At 53.1% G+C, this 11,043-nt stretch overlaps 1 pseudogene; it reads left to right on the top strand.

Moving 5' to 3' along the window:
* Nucleotides 1–4,349: 4,349 nt before the first annotated feature.
* LOC118562601 overlaps nucleotides 4,350–11,043 on the top strand; it is a 7,415-nt pseudogene continuing 721 nt past the window's right edge.

Below are 11,043 nucleotides of genomic sequence, written 5' to 3' on the forward strand. Positions count from 1 at the left end.
GGGCTGTTGTTGTTTAAACCTGAGCTCACAAACATTCCCACATGTTCCACCCGACAGAGATTAACATTCAGCCTCTGGGTTCTCTAATCCAACCTGGATTAGATTCATAGATTACATCTGTGATTTCCCTCATATGGAAACAGGATTGCTTTCATAATCCTCAGAGCCATCTTCACCTCCATGAGACCCTGAGAAGGTCCGCTGGGCTCAGACGGATTCACACAGATTGGAGTTTATGGAGGAGCTTTCTGTCCCGATCCAAACCATCAAGGCACTGCAGAACTGTTCTATAACGGAGAATCTGAGTCAGAACTCTGTGGAACCACCTCTGGCTGCAGGACTTCTGCTGTCCACCTGAGTAGAACATCTACAGATGAAGTTCTTCAGTGTGAAACATCTCCAGCAGCCGACCAGCTGCCCCCAGCATGATGCTGCCACCACCATGTTCTCTAGCTCTCCTCCATCTCTACCGCTTTGTGGCTCAGTCCAAACCCACGTTTAGATTTTTAATGAGAAAAGGGAAATATTGGTAATAATAAAGCTCTACTCTGTGTTTCCATCACATAGAGCCCCAGAGGGAGCTGTGATGAAAAGTCAGTTTTCCTCTGATTCTTGGAGGAAAACAATCATGATGTGATTCTCCATATTTCTGCTTCATCCGGGCAGATTATCCTCGGGGTTAAATGGATCTGATGGAGACGTAAGCGGGTCAGACTCAGTAAACAACATCAGCGGCGCCTTGATTGATCACTGATTTCCTCATGATGTTTGTCTCCAGCGCTGCAGATAATCCTCTTTTCAGCCAAAGATCTGAGGCTGTTTGCTGTTTACCATCCGGCCGCCGCAGCAAAACACCAGGGGGGGGGGGGGGGGGGGGAGCAAATGACCCGCTGGGGGGTTGTTTGTTCTCCATGTGAGCCCCACGTCTGCTCTGAAACCAGAACCGGGTTTAGTTCTGCTCCAGGTCCACGGATCAGAACCCAGTACAGACTCTGGACCCGGTGCTGACCTCTGAGTTCTGCTACAACCAGAGGTCTGCATCCACTCACCTGATTGGGTCGACCCGTTTAATCACAAACAGCAGCTCAGCCAATCAGGCAGCAATACTTGGTTTGGATACTAATGACCATTAATAACCATTAATGACTATTAATGACTATTAATAACTATATGCCCAAGGCTGTTATTAATAAAGTGCGTCATTTTAATCAGAACTACCAGCCTGGGCGCCGCCTGATTAGCAGGAAACGACAGCCCAGAGGCTCTTGGTCTCTGCCAGGTTCTGTGAATACCTGCCAGGTGAGGCGTGGTAATACTGAACAATAGATGGAGGAGGGAACTCCTGCACTGATGTTCTAAAGCAGCAAGAACTGAACCCATGAACCATCACCGTCTCTCCAAATATAAGAATGTATGAATAAAAAAGCTCAGCTTCCAGTTAAATAGCTTCAGTCGATGAACTAAAGTAGCAGCATTCACTTGAACTACAGAAACAGACAAAAGATTAAAACTGAAGCACAGCGAATAAAACTTTATTTAAGGAGGAGATGTTCAGCGTTCCTGCTCAGATCCACCTCTGTAATCTGCTGGAAACGTTCTGTTAGATGAAGCGTTTGGTGCCGGTATCATAATGTGGACCGGGCCGCTGAAACCCGCCTCTGATGAGGAAGAGTGGGGAAAGCTGCAGGTGATGAAGAGCAGGTGACCCACAGGAAGCAAACGCCGGCTGCTCCGGGAACTATCATCTTCAGAACGGCTGCACTCGGCATGGGTTTAGAGCAGGAACCGTAGTTTGGACCGGCCGGTCCCCGCAGCATGACCCGGTCCGGTTTATGGGCGTTTACGGCGCCTCAGCTGACCCAAAGCTGTCCAAAGGTTAAAGCGCCGCGCGGTGACGGATTCTGCTCCCACGGTCTCTGCTGCCATTTACAGCAGCAGGAGGAGATTTTATGAGCCGGCTGGAACATTTCTGTCCTGCAGGACCTGCTGAGGGACTTTCCAATGGTTCAGAGGTTCTAGAAGGTGAGTTCAGGTAGAAATGCACCTGGATCCATGTTCTGTGGACGGCTCTCACACATTCATCACTACAAACCAGAACACAGAGAATTACAGTCAACATTTATAGTTTTCAGCATTTTATTCCATTTATAATCATCCCCTCAGAGTCAGAACTCTGTAGAACCTGCAGGTCCAACATCTTTGTTCTGCTTTGTAAAACATCTCAAGCTCAGTCAGGTTGGATGGAGAACATCTGTCAGATTTTCAGGCCATAAACTCTCAATCATCTCTGGACTTTGACTAGGCCATTCTCCCTCAGGCTGCAGGTTCAGGCTGGTTCTCCTGCAGGAAGGAGAACCTCCACTTCAGTCTCAGGTCTCCTGCTGACGCTAGCAGAGTTTCCTCCAGGATGGTCCTGCTTTACCTCCATCCATCTAGTTGTCCTGTGGACAGGTCCTCCACCTGAGCTGCTGGTCTCTGCAGCTCCTCCAGAGCCACCATGGCCTCACTGTGGTTCTCACTGTGGTTCTCCGGAGGCCCTGAAGCCTTAGAACTGGTTCTGGAACCTTCTGCCAGAAGCTTCCTGCTGTCAGACACAGACTCAACGGCTCTGGTGGAAAATGGGAACCTTTGACGTTCTACCGGACCCAAACACCAGAACATCACCACAGACGGCCATGTGGGACCAGACGGCTTATTTAGAAACAGCCGTTTGTATTTTCTCAGGTCCTCTTTTCTCATATTAAGATTTGTTTTGTGATCAGAATCATTTAGGTGTGACAGAAGAAATCTGGAAATGCGTCAGTGTGGACCTGAGCTTTTCACAGTTGGTTGTGAGCTGGTGGTGACACTTTGAGAACTTGTGAATGCGTTAACTATGCAGTGACATCATGACTGTGGTGTTGGCGGCTCGGTCTGCTGGTTCTAACCGAAGCAGAGTGGAAAGTGAGGATTCAGGTGTGGAGCAGCAGCAGCTTTCTCTCTGACGGACACGGCGGCAGAACTTCTGCTGGGGCAACAGGTGTTGATCTGGAGCGGTTATGAAAGAGCCAGGTGTGTCAGGTGGCATCCTTTGGTCTCAGACGGCTTCGCTAAGCTGACCTCAGGTCTTCTCTGATCCTTCCTGGCTCATCTGCTCCCCTCCCTCCGTGCCGGTGCCGCGGCGAGGCTTCCCCTCCTGAACCCCCGCCTGTCCTGGATGTGTCCAGGAGCGCGCCCAGTCGCTAACCTGCTGTCCTGGAGCGACGGCTCCTTAGCCTCTGAGCCTGAGCCCAGACTGTCTGCAAATTAGAGAATTAGCCCAGCCGGGCACGGGTCAGTGAAAGAACCTAAATCCTGGTGTCCCCCCGCCCCACCCTGCAGGTTTAACCCCCATGCCGCACCGCGCAGCAAAGCTGCAGCCTTGGAAAGGCAGCCGCACCATATGGCAGCCAATTTAGCATTTCAGCAGCCAGGTTTAGAAAGAAGGGAGGGAGGGATGGCTGGCAGACTGTCAGCAGCGTGATTACACATCAGCTGCTCCGTAATGGAGATTTATTCATTAATGCCTTCATCAGACACACTGTGGCCTCAGCGGACAGCTTCCTCTTCCATCTTCATCCATTCTTCTAAACGTGGAGCAAAGATGAGAAGTTGCCTTCCCTTCTGAGCAGAACCAGAACCTGTGAACCGGACCAACACGCGTACCTGCACAGGTACAGCTGCTGGTTCCATCCAACATGTTTTCAGGCTGGATTAAAGCCGAGAGAGAGAGAGAGATGTAGGTCAAGGCGATCCAGTGGCGGCAGATTGCTCGTTAAGTGCCAAACCAAGCAAAAGTCTCTGGGTGTGTTTTCCAGTGGCACCAGGCCCGCCATCTGCTCCTCCTTTATTCATTCATTAAGACGTCTTCTTTGTGTGTGCGCGTGTGCGCGTACACCAGCTAGCATTCATCACGTCACCGTGTTGTTGTCCAGAAGCAGCAGCAGCGTGTCAGATGGATCCATCACGTGACCGCGGCGGCTGCTGATTGGACCGCACACAGAGCTAAAACAGTTGGCGCCGTCCCGGTGAGGGAGTATCCGGTGGGGCGGCGCAGCGAGCACAGACCGAAGGCCGAGCTGGAGAAGCGGGACGAGGACGGAGGACATGACGTAGCCAAAGACATGAAGGTCCAGCAGCTGAACCAATGTGTGACGGTGAGTCAGAAGATGCTTTATGGACAGTTTCTGATGGACGGGGCAGCTGGTTCTGGAAAGTTCTGGTTCTGTGCTCTTCTCCACATTCCCTTTCATTTTACCATAAATTCTCCGTTCTGCTTCTCCAGATCTTGAGCTTTAAGCGTCATACCTGAAAGAAAGGACCTTCCCAGCAGAACCAAAGTCTTCTGATACCAAAGCACCACGAGCCAGACTGAAAGGCCAGAGCCTGAATCTATCAGCTGAGGTCTAACCGTCTGTGAAGATGAAGCTGGAGAGCGCCCCTGCCGGACATGAGCGCCTGGAGGGAGGTGGGACTTTGCTCTCAGCTGCACCTACATCGTTCCTGACCAGGCGTCAGACCCCAGCTTCTGCCTGCCCAAAGCCATGACCCTCCATCCCACGCAACCTCACCTTCCACTACAGCACCGACAACCAGGTAAGCTGCTTCCTGCGCCGTGTCGGCCCCAGTGGCCGGTCCAGCTCCCATCATGCACCTTTACATGGTCTCAGTCAGCCATTAACACTGAACCCAGACAGCCTGAGCGGATCAGAACCAGCAGGTGAGCTCTGCCTTTTCCCTAGAACCCTCTGACCTGCTGTGGCCTCGGCGCTGAGCTCTAACACGCCACAGTGGAGGGGGGGGGGGGGGGGTATATTTCTGCGGCTGAGGACAGATTCACTATCAGGGAGGGAGCAGTGTCACACTCACTTGTTTTGTAGTCAACACTCAGTCTGTGGTTACTGTCCCCTTCCTTTTTTTATCCTCACCAAGGCGACACTTTCTGCCCTTGTTCCTCTTCTGCAGTTCTCAGACTCTCATCTGTTCCTCCTCCGCCTGCAGCCGCCGCTGCTGCTGCTGCAGATAACATCAGACTGTGGCCTCATAGACGCTCCCTCGCCCTGTTTGGCCCTTAATTGATGTGCAATCAATTATTTTAATGTGCATCTTTAATGAAGCCCCACTGGATGAGGCGCATTGCTCTTCCTGCTTGCAGCACTTTGTTAGAAACAAACTGCAGAGAGGATTTCTAGCCCTGGCTTTGAACAAACTGCCTTCTTTCAGCTGAGCAGTTTCCCTTCCTGTTGCTGTGATGAACACTTGCTGCAGCCACTCTTCAGTGTGGGACTGTGGGCTCTGCTGTGGAAAGGTGAGCCGGGTTACCAGGAAGGATCCGTAGGAAAGACTCAGAGGTGTGTGCACCAGGAAGAAGTGCTAAAAGGCCACGTGGCAGATGGAGCATCAGCAACGGGTGGCAGTAGGATGGGCAGCGGGGGCTGCAGGGGGGGAAGGATCTTTGCAAAGGCGGAGGGGGGGGGGGGGGGAATTTAGGTTAAAACCAGATGATTAACTTTCATTGGGCTACGATGGCCGGCCAGGCGGCCGCGTTTCAGCCTGGTGGCGCACACAAGCCGTCTGAGGAGAGGAAACCCCTCAGAGGGTGATAGCGTGGATCCACAGGACCCCCCCCCCCCCTTCAACCACCATCCCTTTCTTCCATTCTCCCCCCCCCCCAACATCGCTGGAAACAAGCGGTTGAAGCTGCAGCGGCAGTTCGGTAGCTGCCAACAACTCATTAGTCACGCAACACCAGAGGATCACAATGTTGCCTGTCAACTGGTTCATCATATCCACCATTCACCTTCTGATGACACTCACACACACTCACACACACTCACACACACACACACTCACACACACACACACACACACACACACACACACACACACACACACACACACACACCACCGAGTCAGCGGCCAACGGCCCCATACATCCGTCACTCCTGCTCTGTTCCTTGGGTTGCATCTTATCTCTGAATCGGGGGGACCAGTTCGTGTTTTAGGGGTCGGCGCTGCGCTCTGTGTGCGTTCGTGTCTTCTCAGCCGTTCACACTTTCTTCTAAAAACGCCACCAGGACAACAGCAGCACACAGAAGTTAGAGCTGCCGGCGCCACTGTGCGCCGTTCCTGGCAGGTCTACAGAGGTCTGCAGGAGTCTGGAGATGTGGAAATCAGTTATAGACCGAGGCAAGATGTTCACGCTGAGCCTGGTTCTGGTTCTGCTGGAGGTTCTCCTCCCTGTTAAAGGGGAGTTTTCCTCTCCACTGTCGCTTCATGCATGCTCAGTATGAGGGATTGCTGCAAAGCCATCAACAATGCAGACGACTGTCCACTGTGGCTCTACGCTCTTTCAGGAGGAGTGAATGCTGCTTGGAGAGACTTGATGCAACCTGCTGGGTTTCCTTAGAGAGGAAACTTTCTCACCAACCTGGAGAATCTGATGGAAGCTGACTTTGGAAAGAACCTTCAGATGACGTTATGGGAATTAGTGCTATAGAAATAAAAACTAAATTGAGTTGAACATCCTGCGTCTTCTTGACAGGTGCCAGGAAATCTGTAGGCGTTGACTCATTCCCACATGAGGGACGTTTTGAACGGTGGATTTCAGGTGTGAAGCAACCTGTGAAGTCCGTTAAACTCGTTGTTTCCTGAGATCCTCCAAAACAACATATGCACCTGTGTCTGCTGCTCAGGATCAGAAATCAGGGGAGTAGGTCAGGGAAAGCGTTAAGTCTCCTCATCGGTTTAGCTCGTCAGGGTAGAAAGTGGGTCATGCTGAGGCTTTAACTGGAGCGGTCCGAGCTGACGGCCCAGAGGAGCAGCTCAGGCCGCTGACCTCAGCCACGTAAACACAACCCAGACATGATCCAGTGAAAGCTCTTTCAGCTCTAAAGCAGCTAATCGGCACGCAGGACCTGTACTGATCCGCTCCTTCTCTCCAGGTGACAGGTGTGTTCAGCAAGGAGTACATTCCTCAGGGCACTCGCTTCGGCCCCCTGCAGGGAGACCTCTACACCAAAGACAGCGTCCCCAAGAGGCCAACAGGAAGTACTTCTGGAGGGTAAGATGTTCTCAGAGGAAGACTCTGGCTCGCCAAGCAGCCGCAGCTTTTCCTCTTCCTCTCTTTCTCACATCACGTCTGCTTCTGTGCGTCAGTGAAGAAACAAAAGTGCTTTCTCACACATGGTTGCGGGCGCTCAGTGCTTTTGGTGTACATTTTGAGGGAAGCCGAGCGCTTCGGCGTCACGTAACGAGGGATTGAGTTTAGAGTCATCAGAGAATTACTGGCACTGGCCTCTGTGACACGGGGAGAGCGCTCCTCTCTCCACTCCTCTCTCAGTTTCCCCCTCTCACGTCCAGCGTGTATCATTCAGGGCATTTTTCTCTTCTGGTTGAGTCAATTCCCAGAAGGAGTTTCTGTCACCATCCTGTGGCTTTTCCTTCTGTAAAGGGATGATAGTGAAAGCGGGGCGCTCCACGGGACAGCTTACATTAGCAGGCGTGTGTCACAGGTAGACGTGCCGCCCACAGGCATGCCCTGCAGCCGCCTGGCTTCCAGCCAGCTCCTCTGACATTTCACTTTCATCTGCTTTGTCTTTCACAATCAGCACGTCCCTCTGGTACCGTTTCATTTTACCCACTAATGACGGCCGGCGTGCAGTCCATGAATCAGAGAAACTGAGAAGTGAGAAAGGAATCAAAAAGAGGAGGCGGCTGGTGCTGAGTAACGCTGAGGCCACACCCACTGACTTAAGGCTCAGCAAAACAGAGACGGCACACAGAAGCAGGCAGTAAGCAGCGGGAAGGGCAGCCGACTGACAGCTGAGCAGGATATTAACTGTTACATGGCAGAGGTGACTATGACCTGTTAGCATTGCTTCTACCAGGCTCTGATTGGCTTAGAAAGATTTCCCTGTAAATGACAGGTGTTAGGTTGGCAGGTGTGTCTGAGGGTTGCGCTCTGATTCCAGCTGATTAATGACAGCTCAGCTGTTTAATGTGTCTGTGTGTCCCGTCCGGAGCGAGCTTCCCAGCCGCTGACGCCTCTTCTTCTGCTGCAGATTTACAGCGGCGGCCAGCTTCAACACTTCATCGATGGCTACGATGTCCACAAGAGCAACTGGATGCGTTACGTGAACCCGGCGCGCTGCCTGGCCGAGCAGAACCTGGTGGCCTGCCAGAACGGCCGGGACGTCTTCTTCTACACCATCCGGCCGGTGGAGCCCAAGCAGGAGCTGCTGGTGTGGTACAGCCAGGAGTTCGCCCAGAGGCTGTGCAGCCAGCAGGAGGACCTCCGACACGGTGAGTGCCGCCTCGCCCCACAGCAGGGTGTCTGAAGGCGTCCCCGTCCCCACCAGACCAGGCAGAGACCACCTAGTGCTGCTGAATCCTCTGGTTTCCCTAGAGAACGAAGGGAAGCAGTGACGGACTGATGACGCCAGTCAGCAGTCACTCACCAAAATCCCATTTAGATCTTTGCGGTGAATAGATGCGTCTTCAAAGCAGCAGAGGACACATCATTCTCCCATGTTATCTGTTTCAGAACCGTCTGGTCTTCAGCGGTCAGTCAGATATCTGTAGGTGATCTCTGGGCGTGAGCTTAGACGGTACAGCTGGAGAAATGCGGGGTAATAACATCCGTTCAAAGTACCTGTGTGAGTCATGTTTCCAGGTATTTGCAGATCAGCATCAGGTGAAGTCATGCCCTCGGCGTCTAGAATAATGAGGATGAAACTCATGATTCATGCGTCCATTCATCCAAGCAACTGGGGCAAAGTGTCACTGCGTCTCTTTATGGGTTGGATAAGCTCTGGGCTCACGCTGGGACATTCTGCTCAGTCTCGTTTTGATCGTCTGCGATCCAAAACAACAAACCGGTTGGTTCTGTTCAGGCATGGATGTCGGGTTCGGGTCTCTGCGGGCGGGCACAAAGCTTGGCCGCCTCTCTCTGGAAGGTTAAAGGCTGGAGTCAGTCGGATGCCCGCGGTGAGAACAAACAGGGATTTGTTTGTGTCAGAGCAGAGGAGGAGGAGAGGTGTTTTTCTCTCGTGGTCGGTACACTGAGGTACCCAGAAAAGCTTCGACAAACGAAACTCAGCGTTTCTGAGCTGAGGCTCATTTATGACATGACACATGGACTCCCACGCGCCTCGTCGCCCACAGAAAATCACTTCTACAACAGAAAGCCGTAAGCTCCGTGTCATGCCAAAACTGAAACTACTATCATTTATCATAAGAGGCGGCGCCCGGCGTGGGCGGCTCTGCCTGACTGTGTGTCTGTAAACACAGAGCGTCCTCAACTCAACGGCTCTTCTTCTCTGTTGCAGACCAGCAATGCAAACAGCATCTACCTCAGCAGACGTTTCCTCAGGACAGGACAAAGGAGGAGGTGAGGGAGCAGGAAGACAGCGAGGAGAAGATTGACGTGGAGATGTTGGAGCGAGACACTCCTCCTGACACGCCTGACGAGCAAATAGTGGACTTCAGCAGAAAGATGGAGAAGGAGGAAGACCCAGAGGGCCGGACCGTCATTCCCTCCCCCAGCCTGACCCCAGGGACACCCCCCTGGGCCTGAATCACCCCTACCTGTCAGATCAGCACCCTTCTTTCCCAGCCGCACACAGGGCCTCCCCCTTCACCTCCATGGCCTCTACAGCCACAGGGAGGGCCTCGTCTCCTCCTACCCGCTCTACTCCCACTCACGACATCTCCAGCGCGCCTTACCAGTTCCTTCTCCCTACGCGCCTCACTATCCCCGCCTCGTCCTCCCGTCCTACTCCCCCCCCTTCCCCGCCGTCATTCCTTCACGAGGACCCCTCCGATACGGCAGCTACCTGGGGGCCGACGGAGTCCCGTACCCCCCTGTCGCTCCACCCAACCTGCTGCCGGTGTCCCTCCCTTACGCTCCGTCGTCTCAGGGAGGCCTCAAAGAATTGATCCCAAACGTTTCACCTCCCAGAGGCGCTCCAGCCACCCCAGAGCTCTCTCCTCTCGCCAAGCCCGACAGCCACCATCCCACTGAGGAGCAGTCTCCCTCCAGCTGTGAGGAGGCCATCAATCTCAGCCTGACCGTCAACAAGAGCGCCACAGCACGAGGAATGGACCTGGACACAAATCCCTGCCTTACCCTCTGAAGAAGCAGAATGGAAAGATTAAGTACGAATGTAACATCTGCTCCAAGACCTTCGGACAGCTCTCAAACCTGAAGGTAAGGATTTCCTGCCCAGGGGACACCAAAACACTCATCATGCCTGAACAGTGAACTGATGGCAGTTTTCCGTAGGTCCATCTGCGAGTGCACAGCGGTGAGAGGCCCTTCCAGTGCAACCTGTGTAAGAAGAGCTTCACGCAGCTGGCCCACCTGCAGAAACATCACCTGGTCCACACCGGCGAGAAGCCCCATGAATGTCAGGTATGTAGAGAAGCACAGCAGAGCTCACATGTCCATGACGCCACAGCGGCAGACGATACGGTCTGAACGCAGCCCTACCTGTCAGAGTGTGTTTGATTTGCACCGCGCCACGGCCCACTCAGTCACGCCATCACATCTTTATCTTGTTGTTTGCTAAAGTCTCTGTAGGCTTGAGTGATTCACCACAACTAGTCCCTCCAGTTACCTGGAATAAGCTGGAATTACAAACTGATAGCGGGAGCCACATCAAAAAATCGCCAGCATTCAGATTATTTCCTGTTCAGAGTGGCTGAGCCTGAATCTGTCATTTCATGATTTCCAGGTGTGCCACAAACGCTTCAGCAGCACCAGCAACCTGAAGACGCACCTGCGGCTGCACTCAGGGGAGAAACTTACAGTGCAAACTGTGCAACACCAAGTTCACCCAGTACATCCACCTGAAGCTGCACCGCCGCCTCCACAGCAGCCCGCGACCGGCCTTACCGCTGCGCGCTCTGCTCCCAGACTTCTTCAACCGCGTCTCAGCCTTTCATCCAAAAAGAGCCACCTGCTGCTCTGGCAAACCCAGCCGCGCAACGATAAGACAGCGACGTCAAGGAGACGCTGGAGCG

Source organism: Fundulus heteroclitus, unplaced genomic scaffold (genome assembly GCF_011125445.2).
Source record: "Fundulus heteroclitus isolate FHET01 unplaced genomic scaffold, MU-UCD_Fhet_4.1 scaffold_99, whole genome shotgun sequence".
Lineage (NCBI taxonomy): Eukaryota > Metazoa > Chordata > Actinopteri > Cyprinodontiformes > Fundulidae > Fundulus > Fundulus heteroclitus.